General features: G+C 37.5%; 1 protein-coding gene across 3 annotated transcripts in view; it reads left to right on the top strand.

The window, feature by feature from the left end:
• LRRC4C (leucine rich repeat containing 4C) overlaps positions 1-20,928 on the top strand; it is a 988,415-nt gene that overhangs the window by 397,131 nt on the left and 570,356 nt on the right. For all 3 annotated transcript variants that reach the window (XM_081099067.1, XM_081099069.1, XM_081099066.1), the window contains one exon: positions 9,918-10,001. The gene's annotated coding sequence lies outside the window, so the exon portion shown is untranslated. The remainder of the gene's footprint in view (positions 1-9,917; positions 10,002-20,928) is intronic.

Here is a 20,928-nt window from a genome sequence, read left to right as displayed (position 1 = left end):
GCTAAGTGGTACAGCTATGATTAGGACCCATGTTTGTGTGATATGATCTTGTCTTTACTACTAGTATCTCCCTCTCCTTCATTTCCTGGGGTTCTCCCTCTGAACGTGCTCTGTACCCCAGGACTCGTTCTACACTGTGCCCGACATGAATCCTCCAGTGACTCCACATCACCTTCACAGTGAAGCCAAACCTCCCTGTAGCACTTGCCTGGCTCTATGTGATTGGAGTCCTGCCGCTTTCTAGTCTCACCTGTTGGTGCACTGCCTGCCAGCACCTTTGGTCATGTCCTCTCACCTAATGCACTACTTGTAACTCCCCAACACTTGCCAGGCTGTTTTCTGTCTCTGCGTTGGTCCCTGCATGGAATATGCTTGCTCATCTTGTCCACTCTGTGACTTCTTATTCATCTTTCAAAACCCTCTGGAATCCTTGTCCACAAGGAAGACTGAGCACTCCGTGGTGTGGCCATCAAAGTATGTCCCTGGGCTCGCTGCTGGGAGCATAAATGATTGACAACACTAGCTGCTGTTTTCAGTATCCACCGGGGCTTTTGCTGATAGGCTGTTTCCATTGGGCTGCTCCCAGCCAATGGCTGCTACCAGCATAGGCCCATTGCTATGAAACCTAGGACTCCTGTAATGGACAGGAGCTCAAGGTCTTCCCACTGTCCTACCCAACCTTTCTGAGGATGGCGCTGCCTCTCCTGACACTTCTGTCCAACCTTATAGCCTTCCATTCCCTTCACACTTGTTAGACTTCTGCTGTAGTCTGAAAGCTTTCTTTCTCCTGAACATTTCACCTTTATCATTTACAGGTATTTCCCCCAATAAATTGATGAAATGTCTATTGCCATCTTGGTGTCTGCTTCTGGACACTGCACTCATGTAGCCACGTGGTGTCCTTCTTGATTCTGTACACATACCATCACAAATCAATATTGTGTTTATATTTTATTTATCTATTTCCTTATTAGATTATGAGGTCAGTAAAATCAGGAAAAAAAAAAGTTATGCTAATTATTTTATTTTTAGCACTTTGCATACTACTTGGTATTTAGTGGATATTTAGTGACCACTTGGATAAAGGAATACCAAAAATGTGATCTTATCTAACATGAGTTTATTTAGGTTAAAACAAGTGAAACTACATCTCAGCTAATACTGAAAATTAATCTGGAGATACCTGGAAGTTAGCTCAAGGTCACTAATGCTAGGTTTGTGTTTCATAATATCACCATTTAGCTTCTGTGGGCCCAAAATATTTCCTTGAGTTCAAATGAGTTTTCATGCTTATAAACTAAATTCAACTAAACTTGAAATCTTGAAATTTTGTGAATATCTCTCATCACTAAATGAAACAGCCTTGATTAATCACTCCAAGCATTTCAAAATATCTGTCAATTAACCTATATTTAACATAAGCATGCGTAAAATCTATATGAGAGTACTCATTAGTAGGAAAGCATATTCTTGGAGAGCTATAAAATCACACAGTAATTCTTAATATTTTGAGTTAGAATTAGGGTATAGAATGTTTCTATTTATTTCTGCTAAGTTCATTACAAACCTCTTCTGATCCATGCAACAATATAACTTATTTGTGTGTTTTTTTTTCCTTTATGTTACATCATGTTTATATTTCTATTTCTGATAAAGAGTTAAAAATAATGAAATACTCCATTTGTAATTGAATTTTATCATCACACAAATTATGCTGATTTTGCCATCTAACTCTGAAATCCTATGTCATTGATTGACTCCAGCCAATTATATTCTTTGTTTCAATCCAATTTTTACACTTTTTTTCTCTGGTTCATGAGTGATCGCTTCATCATGGCTGGTGTTGATCTTGCATCATAGGTAATGATAATAATAACTGTCATTTACTGATGATTATTATGTGCACAAAAATTATGCATTAAATGCTGTCATCCACATCTTCCAAATGAGATGCTAAGGATTAAATAAGTAAAACAGCATGCAGACCATTGCACAACTAGTAGCTTGACCACTAGTGACTGGAACCCAGGTCTGCCTGATTTTTGGAGTATCTGACCTTAGTTTAATTGTCCAGTGTTTTAACTACAATGTTGGAACATTAATAAATGAAATATTTAAATATGAAATTAAAAGTATGCAATGGTCTTCTAAGAAACCTGGTGTTTATTATACAAGCAATATAGAGTCATTTGGATTTTTAAACAGAGGAAAACAATATAATTTTATATGTACTTAAAATACGAAAAATAAAGCAAGAAAAAGGGAGATGAGGAAACTAGGTACTGACAAAGTCTAAGCAGGATCTGATCCAGGAATGTAGGCAAGGGCATGAGCAGAAGGGGAGGATTGGAAAAACACTTCTAAATGAACAGCAGACCTTTGATGAAATTGCTTACCTATCTTGCATCTGTTTACTCCTCGGTAAAGTAGAGATAAAAGCTTTTTCAAAGTGTTACCATGAGCTTCCAATACCAGTATATTTTCATATACTTCTCTGGTACATATTATGAGTCCAAGCACTTTTGTAAGTACTTTCCATATACAGGCAGACCTCAATTTATTATGTGCTTCACTTTATTTCACGTCACAGATATTTTGCTTTTTACAACTTGAAGACCATCCGCCAGCGAAAAGGATTATGAGTTGCTGAAGGCTAGTGGTTAGCATTTTTTAGGAATGAATTATTTTCATTTAAGCTATGTACATTGCTTTTTTAGACATAATGTTATTGCACAGTTAGACTACAGGATAGTATAAATATAACTTCGTGTGCACTGGAAAAAAATCATGAGCCTCACTGAATTGTGATTCATTTTATTGTGGTAGTCTGGAATCGAACCTGCAATATTTCTGAGATATGCCTGTACAAAGATATTCTTGTTTACTTCTCATAACAACCCCAATAGGTAATCATTATTACCATTTTACAGATGAGGAAACTGAGGCACAGTGAGGTCAAGTAAAAAGTGAGGGAACTGTGATAACATAAGAAGTTTATAATAATAGCATGTATTACATGTCAGACACCTAGTGTATGCTTTTTAAATGACTTTATAGCCGAAACCGGTTTGGCTCAGTGGATAGAGCGTTGGCCTGCGGACTGAAAGGTCCCAGGTTCGATTCCGGTCAAGGGCATGTACCTGGGTTGCGGGCACATCCCCAGTGGGAGATGTGCAGGAGGCAGCTGATCGATGTTTCTCTCTCATCGATGTTTCTAACTCTCTATCTCTCTCCCTTTCTCTCTGTAAAAAAATAAAAATAAATAAATGACTTTATACGTAGCCACCTGAATTAATATCCTATAGAGGGAGACCACGTTGTATTCATTTTTATAGCAGGGTAAACCAGCATGAATTAAACTTTATTTGTATCCCCATGGGCATAGCACAGGGACCATTCTTTGTGCTGGGGATACGGTGGTGAATTAAATAAACCCCAGCCTTCATGACATTTTCCTTTCACTGGAACAGACGTTCTAATGATAAGGTGATTGAGTGATGGGATAAGAGTTGGAAAGCGATATCTAAATTGCTTTCTGTAACATTTTATTTTTCTGCAAACATTTACTCAGAAAACTGCCACAGGAACAAGGCTCTGCCACCTTTCTCTACAAATTTGTTTCAGATCCTTTCTTGATCCCTTTCCTTGCCATAGAATTAACTTTAAAGTCTTGACTGTTACAGATCCAAAGCTAACTACAAAATAACTTTTGACTTTCTGTTAAATCCTAGGGTCTTAAAATTGTGCCTAAAACAGTATTTAAAAATAAGTGCTGAATGAATTAGATCACTTTTCATCATTTTAGGCTACTAATCTCTTATATACAGTAAGATGATTTTTGAGGGAAAACTAGTGTATAAGAATGAATTACTAACTGACATGTGTGCTAGGATTTATGGTTTTGAAAAGAAGATATAGCAATTTAAAGTAATTTATTTTTTTCTTTATTGACTAAGGCAGGGATCCTCAAACTTTTTAAACAGAGGGCCAGTTCACTGTCCCTCAGACCGTTGGAGGGCCAGACTAAAGTTTAAAAAAACAACAACTATGAACAAATTCCTATGCACACTGCACATATCTTATTTTGAAGTAAAAAAACAAAATAATGCTTGTTATAAAAGAACAAATACAATATTTGTATTTGCATGTGGCCTACGGGCCGTAGTTTGAGGACCCCTGGATTAAGGTATTATATAGTTGTCCTTATTCCCCCATTGCTCATTTAAAGTGATTCTTTTTAAACATATATATATATATATATATATATATATATATATATATATATATAAATTGATTTAAGCGAGGAATGGAGAGGGAGAGAGAGACAGAAACATCAATGATGAGAGAGAATCATTGATCAGCTGCCTCCTGCATGCCCCATACTGGGGATCGAGCCCACAACCAAGGCATGTGCCCTTGACCAGAATCAAACCTGGGACCCTTCCTTCCGCAGGCTGACACTGTATCCACTGAGCTGAACTGGCTAGGGCTAGAGTGATTCTTAATAGTCTTTTATAACAAGCATTGAAGACAAAATGTTTGGCTAGATTTTTGTGACCACTGAAACTGCAGCTTCTCTATGAATTTCAGAAGTGTCATTATGCCATGTATTTTTAAAAATTATATTTTCATCAAGCCAGTGTTACTCATTGGTTAAGCATCAACCCATGCACCAAGAGGTCCAGGGTTCCATTCCTATTCAGGACACATACCCAGGTTGTGAGCTCATTTCCCAGCAGGGGGTGTGCAAGAGGCAGCTGATTGATGTTTCTCTCACATTGATGTTTCTCTCTCCCTCTCCCTTCCTCTCTCCTTAAAATCAATTAAAAATCATCTTTTGGCCGAAACCGGTTTGGCTCAGTGGATAGAGTGTCGGCCTGCGGACTGAAAGGTCCCAGGTTCGATTCCGGTCAAGGGCATGTACTTGGGTTGCGGGCACATCGCCAGTAGATGTGCAGGAGGCAGCTGATCGATGTTTCTCTCTCATCGATGTTTCTAACTCTCTATCCCTCTCCCTTCCTCTCTGTAAAAAATCAATAAAATATATTTTAAAAAAAATCATCTTTTGAAAAAAAAAAGGAGATATATGTAATACTCTTTGTAATACTTTAAGCAATAAAACAAAAATAAAATAAAATAAAAATCATCTTTAAAAATGATGTTCCAATTTCAAAATTTATATCAAACAATTTTGTTAAAATATTAATTGCTCAATATAAATGTATTACTCAATCTTATACTATGTTCAACAAATCATGAGAAAATTGTCCCATGTTCTTCCATATTACCCTTGTATGTGGACACATATATAGTATATACACAACTATAGAATATATGTCATTTTTAAAATTCCCCCTTTTACTTGATATTACACCATAAGCAGGTTTATACAGCATTGTGTAATTATATGATTACTATTTTAACATTTTGATGATATTTTCTCTATGTGCCCCAACCCTATGCAGCCACCCACTGACTCACTCTCAGTAGAGTTGTGTAATTTTCTCAATTTTGGATAGCCTCTAAAACATGCATCTGCAAAATAAAATCATTAGTTGTAGAAAAACTTGAAATTTATACAATTGCATAGTTATTTCCATCCTCTATAATAAAAGGCTAATATGCAAATTGACTGAATAGCAGAACAACCAGTCGCTATGACACACACTGACCACCACAGGGCAAATACTCAATGTAGGAGCTTCCCCTGGTGGTCAGTGCACTCCCACAGGGGGAGCACCACTAAGCCAGAAGCCCTGAGCCAGGCTCACAGTGAGTGCAGCAGAGCTGGCAAGAGCCTCTCCTGCCTCCGCAGCAGTGCTAAGGATGTCTGACTGCCTGAATGGGCCTAAGCCGGCAGTTGGACGTCCCCTGAGGGCTCCCAGACTGCAAGAGGGCACAGGCCGGGCTTTGGGACCCCTCCCCCCGAGTGCACAATTTTCATGCATCAGGCCTCTTGTTTAAGGATAAAAACACATAGTGAGGGGTTTGTGGGAGGGAGAGAAGTCAAGTGAGAAGAAATGTGGCATGCCAGGTGGAAGTTATTCAGCTCTGATAGTAACCATTTGATCTAAGACCATCATTTAACTTCTTTTTCCTCAATTTCCTCAAGTCTGCCTCACTTAGATTATAGTTTCAGGGACATCATGTTTATGTACCTAAGGGGCCTTACCAATGGCACCTCCAAGCCAATTGGTACAACACAGAATCAAAATAAATCAGGTAATGCGCTTATGATATTACCAGGCACATTGTATATGTCCAACCTATGCTCTCTACTGGTGTGATCATGCTTATAAAGATGATTTGTTCCAATCTGCCGGGAGCCGGTCCATCCTTGCTGTTTCAAGGGACCTGGCATATATGGCATACTGTTCTTAATATGTTTGCTCACCTTCTTGGCACTATGTGTTTTAACCAAGGTCTCTGAGAAAGGTTGTTTCCCCAGGTAGGGATTTTCCCCTGAAGTTAGGGAGGGAATAAAACCTCTTAACTAAGTGCCAGGTGGGTAATTAATCACTTTAACTATGAACAATCATGCTTAAGCTACATAATCTTTACTCCCTGGAATGGAGATAAGAAACGCCCTAACCTTTGTAATAGAGATTGATAGGATTGAATCAACTGGTATAAATACAGATGTAACAAGACAGCAAGACTCAGAACTAAGAAGACAGAACCAAGAAGACAGAACCTACACAGAACCTAGAGACAGAAGAACTTCGCTGGAGAGAACATGGCAAAAGATCCTGGACTGAACCTGACTACAGAAATTGGCAAGAGAACCTGACTAGAACCTGGTGACTGAAACTGGCTGGAGACCTGGACAGAACCTGGCTGGAGAAACTAGCGAGGGAACATGGCTACAGAACCTGGCTGGAGAACCTGGAGAACCTAGCAAGAGGACATGGACACAGAACCTGGCTGGAGATCCTAAGCAGAACCTCTCTGGAGATTCAGACCAGAACTTGGCTGGAGATCCTGGCTGGAGATCCTGGCTAGGCTGCTGATCAACTGAACGCTGCCTCCGTGTCGTTCCTTCTTCGCCAACTCTGTCCACACCTTTGGGAACCCCTGGACCTGCTGAGGCTGGACCCCAGCATAACTGGACCTGCTGGGGCTGGACCCCGGCACCAAGCCTCTCTCTGGTGTGAGACAGGCAAATCCTAAATCACTGCCTTGGTTTGTCGTCATGTAGGACTCTACATTATCTGTAGGTTTCCTCACCCTTCTCCTGGAACTTTTTCCTGAGACAGTTCATAATCCTTGCGGTACTCTCAACCAAAGGAAGAAATGTCCGAGGGAGATAACCTTTTTCTTTTCCTGCCAGAAGAGCTGTTCATCAGAAGGAAACAAATTGTCAGAACTGGAGGAGGACATAGGCCTGTTCCTTCATCTTCGCCCCCTTCTGCCAAAGCGCAATCCCTACTGATAGAACATTCTCAAGTGATTCTTATTAAGTGACTCAAGCAGTGACACTCCTAATTCGATTGATATTTATCATAACCATATTATTGGCACTTGGTAATCACAGAGTGATTACTGCTACTACTCTCCACCGTTATAATGAGTCGGTTCAAGGAAGTGATGACAAAGAGGAGTGAATTATAGTAGAGATTGAATGCTTATTAAGTAATTGGTGAAGTATAAGTAAGCAGGTCCTGAAGATGTTACCATAATATCAGTTACTCTTTTTTTTTTTAATGCATTATTAGGCTTCCAGATATTCCCTGAACTTTCTCAGTTGGGGTACATGTGATTGGTTTTGGGCACTCTGCTGTGTTATCTCCAAATGTTGTATTTTGGGGAGTAATACACAACATAATGCCACAGTTAACAATACTGTTTTGTATATTGAAAGTTGCCAAGGTAGTATACTTTAAAAGTCCTCACCACAAGAAAAAATTTTAACAATGTGAAATGATAGATGCTAATTAAACTTATTGTGGTAATCATTTTAATAGAAACATATATCAAATTATGTTGTGCAACTTACACTTATGTAATGTTATATATCAGTTATATCTCAATAAAACAGAGGAAAAAAGAAAATACTTTTAAAAAAATTAGTTTTTGTGTCTCAAAACTGCTAGATTGGCATGCCATTTTCAGAATTGCTAGCTGTGTGTCCTTGTGCAAATTACTTAATCTCTCTATTCCCATTTTCATTTTAAGATGGAGATAATTATAGTTTCACCCTCACAGGATTATTTGTCAATTAATGAACTAACATAGGTTATCACTGATATTAGTATCTGAGATATAGTAAGTGCTCAAAAATGTTAGATTGTATAGTTGTCATTATTAACTTCATTATTAGAATATAACTTTTTGCTGGCTTTGCAAATTAGGCAAGTATGAATAGCCTATGTTTAGGCATTACTAATAATAAAATTGTAGAAAATGTCCTACTTTAGAATTCAAAAAAACTCAAATTAATTCTGAGTTCACCAGGAATCAACTTCATGAACTAAGTCAGCATTTTAGACATAGAGATGGAAAATGCGGTCATATTTTCGCTCCATTTTGGATATATTTTGAAGTTAGCAGCTATCAGATTTGTTAATTTACTTGATATGGGGTATGGGAAAAAGAGTGGGGTCAAGACGGCTGGAAGTTTTTTGGAATGAGAAAATGGTAGGATAAACTTTCCCTTCTCTTAGAAGAAATTATAGGGGGAGAATCTTGGTGATGGGAAAAACTTTAGGGTATGCTAATTGTATATTGTCTGTTAGCATGGAAGTGGGTCTATAGAGTAGAAGATTAGAAGATTAATCATAAGTTTTGTGCTCATGCTAAACTGGGCTAATATAAAAGTTTGAAAATCCCTGGTGAATAGATGATGATATTTAAAGTCATAAACCTAGATTAGGTCTCAAAGAAAGTTAGTGTAATAGAAAATAAGAAAATAGAAGATGTTCAAGATGTAAGCCATGGTACATTGTATTATGACAAGTCTGGAAAAATGAAAAAATTTCAGAGGAGACTACACATAATCAATTGAGGGCAGAAAAGTAGAGAGAATGATGCCCTGGAAGCAAGCAAACAAACAAACAAACAAACAAAACTGAAAGAAAGTATTTTCATTGAAAAAAAATATATATCAGATTGGTACAATAGTGAAAATCCCTGACTATAGCAATACTAAATGGCAGATTTACTCCGCAATAGAACAAGGAGCAATTGTATATTATATTTGAATATGTTACGTACACAGGTTAGATGGTGCTTAAGAAAAAAAACATCCTCACAGGCAAAACATTCTGCCTGTTTTCAAAGCTCAAAGGCAGGTAGGTAGAATTAGAAACACTGGTTATAATTTTCATATCAAATGACAAGCAGTAGACTGTGGGAATATAGATGAGGTAGAGATTAATTTTGATTGACAGCTTTGAGGGAAAAGGTAATATTTGAGCTGGGTATTAAATAATCACTTTAAGTCTATTGGGAGGTAAATGGGAAAGAACCAATATAGTGATATTTCACACAGATAAGCTGGAATGAGCAATGCCATAAAGGGATGAAAAGCCAAGCATGATCAGGAATGAGGGATACATTCATTTAAATAAAATAGAGTGTGCAAAGAAAGATTAGGTCATACTAGCAGTTGGTACATTTTTTCCTTTATAGAAAAATATTGCTTTACAGTCCAATAGAAAAATTCATTAAAGGGAGATATTTATACAGAACTAAATATTATGACTACTATCATTTTTTATAAAGCCTTTTGTATTCTTGGAAAAGCCTCAAGCAAGACATACTATAAAATTAATGTATAGTTGGATAAATATATAGAAATATAAATTGTTCCCCCTAGGTTACTCCATTAGGTGGATTTTAATTTCGAATAATTCTGCTTGAGTTATTTTCTAACTTCCTTAACTGTAATGCCAAGTTCAATTTCATCTCTTTCCTAGACATGGTTCTGTCTTGTGAGGCTGCAAGATCACCCAGGGAGAGCGAGACCACATGAGCTGGAAACTCTGACTCACTGAATATATGTGAGTACAGCATTCGTGACTATTTTATAAAAGGAGAAAGAAAAATCGTCTCCTGGGTAACTTAAAGTGCATTGGAGTAGACTGTGAATTAATATGGTTAATTGCTGGAACCTTGTCATAGGCGAGCTCTCACTGGTGAGAGTGGGGTTTGTGTGTGCACCTGGCTCTATTTCTCCTCAAAGTGCACATGTTGCATGTTTGCCTGGAAGCACTATGTCTCTCATAGCTGTTCTGCTGCTAGGAAAACTGTGAAAGCCTGATTTCTGACCACGGCTGTATATATTCCCTTATTTCCCTCCTACTGAACTCATCATTTATCCTCCTGTGTCTTTCTCTATCATTCTAGTCTACCAGATGCCACATTTAGTGTTATTTGCCTCGCTGAATCCAATGTCAGCCAATTGCACTGGCTTCCCTCTAACCCTCTTGTTTCTATCAGCTTTATCCCCTGCCATGCTTACCTTGCCAATGGCCAAGTTCATGTTTATTGGTGTAATTATTTGATTGTTTTATGTGTCTGTCCCTAGCTCAAATGCTCGATGCAGGCAAGGATAGTGCCTGTCTGCTGACATAGCAAAGACATTCAACATTTTCATACTGTGTGACCCTGCCACTTAAAATGTCCCAGTCCTTTCATGGTTGTTCAAAATCTCTATTCTTCTTGAATGAAAATCTTCCCCAGAATTTCTCAGTTTCAAATGAAACAACTTCCTACTTTCTAGAAAAGATGAGGCTATTTGATGTGAACAACACTATTTTTTTTCTTCTTTAGACTTTAAATAATCTCTCTATATAGTCTATTTTTTTCACTTGCTAAAATATTAGATTTTAATCCTAACACTTTATATTTCTTTACCAACTTTATTAAATCAGCTTTATTAAATTCATTCCTGCTTTACATTTCTCTGTTTCCCTGGTTCCTTTCACACAGGCAAAACCAAACATGCTTATGTTAACTTTATCCTGCAAAAATTCAATCAATTAAAATCAGAACAAAACAAGCCTTCTTTATCTCCCTAGTCTCAATTTCCGCCCCCCTCCAACTTAGCCTATTTTTACCCATTCAACATTTCTACAGAACTTTCAATATCCTTTGCCAATTCATGAGAAATTCCACAAGAGAAGGGACTATTTTTATTTTAGTATTCAGTGTATTTCTGTACCAAGCACAATATCTAAAATGGTAGGGGCTCAATAATTGAGTTCATTTTTGTCACCCTCTCACTTCCCACTCTTTACCTAAGTGGGAAAAATTTGCTTCAAGCACTGCTTAAATTATGCTTACCCAGATAACTGACCACACTAGTTCCCTTCTCTGTTATTCATCCCTTAACCACATTTCGAAGTCTTCTCTTCACACCTATGTCATAATCTACCTTGATTATGTGTATGTTCCTCTTCTTGTTAATTGTGTATGCTCCTCTTCTCTTCATCAGAGTCTCAGCCCCGAGTGGTCCGGATCATTAACATGCTTATTTTCTCAGCCCCCACAACTCTTTTTAATTTTTTTTAAATTTATTAATGTACATTTGTCATATAGTATTATATTACTTTCAGTTGTAAAACATAATGATTAGACCTCACTATATATCTCATGATGTGATCACCACAGTAAGTCTAGTAACCATCTGTCACTCTGCAAAGTTATGATGGTAGTATTGGCTATATTCTCTGTGATGTACACTGCATCCCATGACTTATTTATTTTAGAGCTGGAGGTTTGTATCTATTATTTCCCTCCCCCGCTTTCACACATTCCTCCATTCCCTCCAGCAGTGTAGGAGGGTTTCATTTTACCTACAAATGAAACCCTTACCTTTCTTAGAAGGGTTTCTATTTGTTTACTTTTTGATAATAGCCATTTTGACAGGTATGAGGTAGTATCTCAATATGGTTTTGACTTGCATTGACCTGGTGATCAGTGATGTTGAACATCTTTTCACATGTCTGTTGGTCATCTGTATGTCTTCTTTGGGGGAAAAAAGTTTATTCAGGTCCTGTGTTTGGGTTTTATATTTTTTAGATATTGAATTGTATGGGTGTGTTTATATATTTTGGATATTAACTACTGATCAGCTATATCATTTGAGAATGTCTTCTCCCATATAGCAGGTAGTCTTCTTGTTTTGTTGGTAGTTTCCTGCACAGTATAGATGCTTTTTAGTTTGTTGAAGTCCCATTTGTTCATTTTTTGCTTTTGTTGACCTTACCCGAGGAGGCAGAACCACAAAAATATTGCTAAGATCAATGTCAAGATCAGTTTTTTGGTTTTTGCTAAGATCAATTTTTTGGTTTCAGGCCTTAGAGTTAAGTCTTTAATCTATATTGAGTTTATTTTTGTGCATGATGTAAGAAAGTTGTCCAGTTTTCTTCCTTCCTTCCTTCCTTCCTTCCTTCCTTCCTTCCTTCCTTCCTTCCTTCCTTCCTTCCTTTCTCTCTCTCTCTCTCTCTCTCTCTCTCTCTCTCTCTCTCTCTCTTTCTCTCTCTCTCTCTCTCTCTCTCTCTCTCTCTCTCTCTCTTTCTCTCTCTCTCTCTTTCTCTCTCTCTCTCTCTCTCTCTCTCTTTCTCTCTCTCTCTCTCTCTCTCTCTCTCTCTCTCTCTCTCTCTCTCTCTCTCTCTCTCTCTCTCTCTCTCTCTCTCTCTCTCTCTCTCTCTCTCTCTCTCTCTTTCTCCCTCTCTCTCTTTCTCTCTCTCTCCCTCTCTCTTTCTTTCTTTCTTTCTTTCTTTCTTTCTTTCTTTCTTTCTTTCTTTCTTTCTTTCTTTCTTTTTTTCTTTCTTTCTTTCCTTCCTTCTCATTTATCTGCCCAGTTTTCCCTACACCACTTATTCAAGAGACTGCCATTCTGCCCCCCCCCCCCCCATATATTATTGCCTCTTTTGTCGTAGATTAATTGACCATAGAAGCGATGTTTTATTTCTGGGCTCTGCATTCTTTTTCATTGATCTGCGTGTCTGTTTTGTGCCAGTATCATACCGTTTTGATTATTGTAGCTCACAACTCTTAACAAAGACTTTCTAATGACTAATTATTAATGAGTTTAATTAATAGCTTTAAATACTGAAAGATTCTCTATGTTTGCTTTGACTACTACATCAGTATTACCTTTGATTAAATAGTTTATTTTTGAAATAAGAATGTGAAAATATGATGGAATAACATTTTTAAAACATTTCAAATGTAAAGTAATTATTTTAAAAAACCACATTTGAGTGTTTGTTGTTTCTTTGAAATTATAAAAGAAATTATAAGCCTATTATGGAATGTTCGAGAAATTGAGGAATACAGTTTTAATTCTAACCTAGGACTATTATAATTTTAGTCTATTTTCTTATGTAGTTTAATCTTAGTACACTATATTTGCAAACATACACAAAGGATTTTTTCAAATTACTTCACATTTTTGTAATAATTAATTTTAAATCTAAGAAAAATACTTCCACACAGAGTAAATGTTCAATAAATGTTAGATATTATTTAATTAGATAGCTATTTAATGCAGTTTTAAATATGCTCTTTTTATATTCACTTACTTCTGTATCATGAATTAGTGAATTTCATCAATTCTGATTATATATTTTTTCAAAATTTTCCAACTCTAAAATTGATGCTGATCCTATAATAGTGCAAAATAGTTTAATCTTTATCATACTTTCTTTTATGTGGTACATAAAAGAGCAAAGAGGTGCATGATATGGAATGCACAATATCTTAATATTTTTATATCTGAGACTAGATAATCAGGAATTGGCGATTGTGTGTGTGTGTGTGTGTGTGTGTGTAAGTGTGTGTGAACAGGATTCTAAAGAAGTTTTATACCTCATTGTATAACCTGCCATCTAGAAGGTTGCCACAAAACTCATAAAAGTTAGATAGTGAAACAAAAAGAAAGTCCTTAATTTCACTACTTGAGTTATAGATCTTAAAAGAAATATTTTTACTGAATTTTTATTTTACTTTTAAACATTTGAAGTCATGTATGTTCAGATCTACTTATAAAGACAAATTATTTACCTTAAATGCTTAGAAAAAAATGTTAAAAATAAATGAAATGGGGGGATAAGGATACATATGTAAATGCCTTAATCAATAAGGAAAAAAAAAACACACACACAAAAAAGCCAATAAATAAATAAATACATAAATAAATAAATAAATAATAAATAAATGAAATGTTCCCCTCCCCCTAGACATTTGCTCTTTATTTTTTAAATATATATTTTTTAAATATATATTTTTATTGATTTCAGAGAGGAGGGAGAGGGAGAGAGATATAGAACATCAATGATGAGAGAGAATCATTGATCAACTGCCCCCTGCACGCCCCTTACAGGGTTTCTAGCCAGGGCATGTGCTCTGACCAGTAATCAAACTCTGACCTCCTGTTTCATAGGTTGATGCTCAACCACTGACACACTGGCCTGGCAGAGACATTTTTTCTTTAAAAATGAGTACATAGTGATCTAAAACACATACCTCTCCTCCCAGTAATTACACAGAAATTTTGTTCTGCGTAGAACACTCATGTGAACTGTAATATGTCAAAAGGATGCCTCTGAGTACTTCCCACTTATAGGAAAAAGGCATTATTCAGTTACAATGATAGAAATTATGTTTTAATCAATGTGCCCTTTGCTACTAATTCATTTTTGACTGCCCAAAGAGGCTTTAATAACTGTTAGAAAGTCATCCATTCAACAAATAATTCCAAAGAAATAAGGGCTAGAATCCTTTCATCTCTATTTCACCGTGTACAGAATTGACATACATATTTTGCATTCTTGCTACCCTTTGGAAGAACCTCATATTTCTTTGTATTATCATAATATTTTTCTTTGCAACTTAAAAAATATAGTCTATGATTTTTATTGGTAATACCAATATTATTAGCCATCAAAGATATATATATATATATATATATATATATATATATATATATATTTACCTCTAGTACAGACTGAAGTTGGATGATATTCTTTAATAGTTAACACCTGCCATATTGCTGATATAAGCTAGGTTTCATTTAAATTGGTTTAATTTGTTTATTAAAATTTATATTATGAAATAGCAATGCACACTTATTTTGGAAATATCAAAGAATACATAAACATTGAGTGTAAAAGAAAATAAGAGAGATAACTCATGGATTTGGGCAACAGAATGGGGAGGTTAATGGGGAGAGGTGGAAGAGGGCATAGAGGGGATAAATGGTGATGGAAAAAATAAATTTTAATTTAATTAAAAAAATATGAACACTCTTGATACTCCCTTATCAAGCATAACCTTCATTATTACTGAAGCATGTTTATTCAGACAATTTCTCTGTGTATATAATCTCAGTTTTCATTCTATCATTTATTACATTTCTTTTATTTCTTTATAGGAATGTCTGTGACATTTTTAAAGGCTTCTTTGTTTTTTGTGGGCTTTTTTAGGCTTTATCTTGATTTATTTAACTGTTATTCTAGGACTAAAAGTTTTCTGTATCCAATTTATATAGCTAGAAACAGTGCTGGGATGAGCATGCTACATGTTTTGTAGAAATTCTTCACTATTTTTATACACTCAACTCCCTAAACAAAATATTGGTGTAATAGATGCACACAATGTAAGTGTTTTACATTCCTGGTGAATCTAGAAAGGTTTTATCCAGTAATGTAGGAGCGTGATTCAATTTTTATTTTTTTAATGTTTACTAATCTGATAGATATCATCGTGGTCTATTTGGGATGCTATAATGAGATCCCAAGGACTGGTTGGATTTTTTTTTTTTTTTTACCATGGGGGAGGCTGGGGAATTCAAGATCAAGGGCCAGAATATTTAGTGTCTGGTGAGAACCTGCTTCCTGTTCCATAGACAGTTATTACTCTATGTCTTCACATGAAGGAAGGTGTAAGAAAGTTGTCAGCATTCTCTTTTATAAGGACACTGATGCCTAAGTGACTTCCAATGTCCCCACTTCCAAACACCATTATATTGGGGAATAGGTTTTAACACCTACATTTTAGGGTGACAAAGTCTATGGCAGATGACAGTGCTCTTCTCATATTATTTTGATATTTTCTTTGTCATTAATTAATATTAATAATTTTATATGTTTATATTCCACTAGAGGCCCAGTGCATGAAATTTCTGAACTGGGGGGAGGGTTCCTCAGTCTGGCTTGTCCCCTCTTGCAGTCCAGAAGCCCTCAGTGATGTCCAACTGATGGTTTAGCCAGTGGTTAGACATCCTTAGTGCTGCCGCAGAGGTGGGAAAGACTCCCACCACCACCGCTGCATTCAACAGACGTGAGCCTGGTTCAGGTCTTCTGGCTGAGCTGCACTCCCCCTGTGGGAGCACACTAATCACCAGGGGACATCTCCTCCATTGAGTGTCTGCCCCCTGGTGGTCAGTATATGTCATAGAGACCAGTCGTTCTGCCATTTGGTCAATTTGCATATTAGCCTTTTATTGTATAGGGTTTGTATTTTTCCTTTTGTTTATTGCCCATGTATGTCCTTATCTGGGCCATGTTTACTGAGGAGAGAAGAAGAGGAGAGAACATCATGTACAATGTAGAGGTCATAGGGAAGAAGGCATTCTCCACAGTAAGCGCCACTGCCTGCTGGGAAGTAATCTCTCCTCCTGGAGACTTGTGATGAATTTGGCATTTGTAAGCAAACAGTCAATTTAGCAAAACTGTCTGACTGGTTCTTGGCATTTATGTTGATTAAAGGAAAAATAACTTAATTTTTTTAAAAAATTGATTTTTACAGAGACAGGAAGAGGGAGGGGAAGATAAAAAACATTGCTGAGAGGGGAAACATTGATGGGCTGCCACCTGCCTGCCCCCACCAGGGATGGAGTCTGAAACCCAGGCATGTGCCCTGACTGGGAATTGAACCGGTAACCTCTTGGTGCAAGGGTTGATGCTCAACCACTGAGCCACACCAGGTTGGCATTGAAGTGTGTGTGTGTGTTTTAGCTACTTGTTAGCAGGTGGTATCAACACTGTTAACAGTAAAGATTAGGATCTCTCTACATTAAAATAAGTTTTCAAAGGAAATCAGAAACATTCATTGACTATCTATAGTGGTAGACTAATGTTATACTCATTTTTTTTGCCAATAGATATAATATTTGTCTCAGAATACATACATGCATTTTTATTTTCCCAATGCCTATAATAATGTATGGTATATAGTAGAAGTTTAGTAAATGAATAATTGTCTCCAGTTTACCGATGAATAAAACTAATGATCAGATAAATTGGGTAATTATTACAATGGTCAAGCAGCTTTAAAGGAATAATCTCAGGATTCAGTATCAGTTTTTCTAAACCCAATCTCTATGTTTTAAATACTTTATATGACTTCTCTTCCTAAGATAACTCTCCTCTTCTTATACATTATGTTTGGAAAAATGGGATCGATAATGCTGTGGAACAAATAACCCAGTCATCTCTGTGGCTTAAGATAACACGGGTTCCTTCTCGTGCATACCATGTAACAACTACTGCTTAGCCAGGGATTCTGTTCTTCACTGTCCTATTTCCAGCATGCAGGGTGAGGAAGCAGGTATTCCCTGGACCATTAATGATTACCAAGGTAAAGTATCAAAGAGAGAGTTTTCTAAATCTTGTCCTGGCTTGTTAAAGCTCCAGCTAGAAGTGACATGTGATACATCTACTCACAATTCACTGGTCGAGACACATCATCTAATTTCTCGAGTGTCATGAAGCTCCATAGGGCTTGAGGGCGGGAAAGTGGAATTGGGCGGGTCCGTGGTATTTACCATGGCACTGATCAGTGAAAGAGGATGGCAGGGGGAGCAGCCAGAGAAGGAGACATGAAAATGGTGCACAGGCAACAAAGAAAAACACTGAATATTTGTGGCCAGCACCTCTCTCTTGTCACCAAATACTCATATGACTCTGTGATGGTTAACTTAGTGTCAACTTAACTGGGCCATTATACCTAAATGCTTGCTCAAAAATTATTCTGGATGTTTCTGTGAAAGTGATTTTAGGATGAGATTAATATTTAAATCAGTGGACTTTGAATAGCAGATCACCCTCCATAATGTGGGTGGGTGGTTGTCATCCAATCAATTGACAGGCCTTAATGAAACAAAGAATGGCCTCCTCTGAGGAGGAAGGAATTCTGCCTACAGTCTGCCTTTGGATGAACTGCAACTCTTCCTGAATATCTAGCCTGCTCCTTAAAATGGATATTGATGAATAGATAGATAGATAGATAGATAGATAGATAGATAGGTAGATAGGTAGATAGATAGATAGATGATCCTATATGATAAAAGGCTAATATGCAAATAGACCAAACGGCACAATAACTGAACAACCAAACAACCAGTTGCTATGCTGTGCACTGACCACCATGGGGCATGTGCAGAACATGGCAGGTATTGGCCATGGCGGGGTGAGGAGCAGGTGAGTGGGGGCACCAGACCAAGGCAGGTTGCCATGTCACTGTCAGCAGGGTGAGCCTCTGATGGTTACTGAAAATTCTTTGCTCCTGTGCTCTGTGATGCCGCCACTCACTCCCACTGCCAGTGCCTGGTGCCTGTCTCAATCACTCAGTGTCATCAGTGGGCAGGAGTGGCAGCTGCCTACCCTGATTGCCCCTGAGTGCTTCTCTACCTCCCCCTGTTCCTGAGGGGCAATCGGGGCAGCAGCCACCACTCACACCCACTGCTGGTGCCAGCCCCAGTCGCTCCTCACCATCAGCTGGCAGGAGCAGGGCTGCTGGCAGACAGGGAACGGGGGGCCACGGCGGGAGAGGCCAGACTGGGGTGCAGAGGATGGACTGAGAACCACCTCTGTGCCTACTGCAGCCTGGAGGCCCACAATAACTTTCAAGGGGCACAAAATTTTGCACTGGGCCCTGAATAGACAGATAAAAAGATAGCAGAGCAAAGTCATTTAAAAGAGATCTTTTTTAAATAGGTAAAAGACGATGTCTACAGGCATTAGTCCAGCTTCCAACTGGCAGTGAAATGCTCAGTCAGACAGAGTAACAAGGTGTATGTAAAGAGGGACAAAATTTATGTGGTTCAACAGGAACACACACACACACACACACACACACACACACACACACACACGCACGCACACGCACACACACACACATATACTATATTGTTCATGCTTCCCTGGAGAACCATGGGTAATACACACTCTCATTTACATGCAGAGCACAGTTATTTGCTCCCTAGAAGAAACCAGACAGAAATGGCAACCAGTTTCTGTGTCCAGGTCAGTGTTTCTGACCTTAAACAAGGCCCTGTATTCTCTTCACCAGTCTGGCTATGGCCCTTCTTGATCTGGAGGCCTCGGAATCAAACAGCAAGTTATGTACCCCTCTCACCGTTTATAGGTAATGATCAAACATTGACCTGGATTAATACTTCCTGAGGACTGGGTGTTATTCGGTTCCGTATAATTCTGCTCTGTGGAGTGGTTTCTATGTTCATGGATTCCCTATACATATTCTTTCTGTTTATCCTTTTGGGAAATTTTTTTCTATCTTCCTCTTTAGTCACATCCTTGGAGAATATGCTCTCCTAGGAGATGAGCAGCTGTTTTAGCTCACAGGTCATTTTACAAAAAAAATTTAAAGCTTTAGAGTCTTTTTATCAAAAATTTAGCTTGTTCCTTATCTATGTGATTCTGGTAGACTCCCTGTATGTTAGCCACAGTAGTGGCACTTTTTAAGGTAGATTACTTTGCTTTTGCTATATTTCTTTGGTTTCCTATTCCAATTACTTCTTTATCTAGGCTGAATAATGGGCACTCAAGGCCTATTACATTTCAGTGGGATAACTACACCCTTTGTGTCTTGTTTCCTGGCCAATGTGTCTAATTGAAATGAATGGTTAGGCAGCTGACTCTTATTCTGAGATACTATTTTTCAGGGCTTTTAACAATGGTTGTGATGATCATGTTTTTTTGTTTGTTTGTTTGTTTGTTTGTGTGTTTGTTTTATGGATGGTCATACTTTTACATGGCTCTTTATTGCAGCCCGTGTTTTTAATGAACTTTGCCCCTGGTGGTGTTCTTGTTTTATTATTTTATGCTGCAAGTCTCTGAATTCATAGACTGTCTTTATTCTCTTTAATTAGTAGTTATAAGCTAACTAATTATTTTCTGAACTCATTTCATTTATTTTCTTGTGCATTGCTAAACAGACAACACAGAGAATTAACATTCTACATTCTAATTTTCTCTAAAGATACACATTTATTAGCTCTGTGGAATGATTGCCAACTTATAAGGGGTAAAATCTTCACCAAATGCTCTTCAATTATATAAGACAGGTTGACATCGTGTTTATCTCCTATCATAATTTCCTCTCTATTTGTGTCCATTAAGCCAAGGTCACTCATTTTAAGTCATGATATGACATTATTCTTTTTATAGGTATCAATTTCTTTTTTAGTGGAAATTCACCAGTTTAGTAAAAATCAATTAAAACATATCAGTGGCTTAAAACAACAAAGGGGTATTTTTTTACTTGCATTATGCATGCATTGTAGGTCAACTCTGTACTATCTCATTCTTTTTTTAAAATATATTTTATTGATTTTTTACAGAGAGAAAGGGAGAGAGATAGAGAGTTAGAAACATTGATGAGAGAGAAACATCGATCAGCTGCCTCCTGCACATCTCCTACTGGGGATGTGCCCGCAACCCAGGTACATGCCCTTGACCGGAATCGAACCTGGGACCCTTCAGTCCGCAGGCCGACACTCTATCCACTGAGCCAAACCAATTTCGGCTACTATCTCATTCTTACTTAAGACTGCAGGCTGAGGGGGATTTCATCCTTACGTTTCACAGTTGCTAGTGGTGATAAAGATAAACAGTAACATGAAAATTGTACACTAACTATTAAATCCTTCACCCAAATAGTGACATGTAACTTCCC

This window comes from Myotis nattereri (genome assembly GCF_964212035.1).
Source record: "Myotis nattereri genome assembly, chromosome: 9".
Classification (NCBI taxonomy): Eukaryota; Metazoa; Chordata; class Mammalia; order Chiroptera; family Vespertilionidae; genus Myotis; species Myotis nattereri.
Note: the sequence above shows the minus strand (reverse complement) of the source record. Positions and strands in the feature narration are given on the sequence as shown.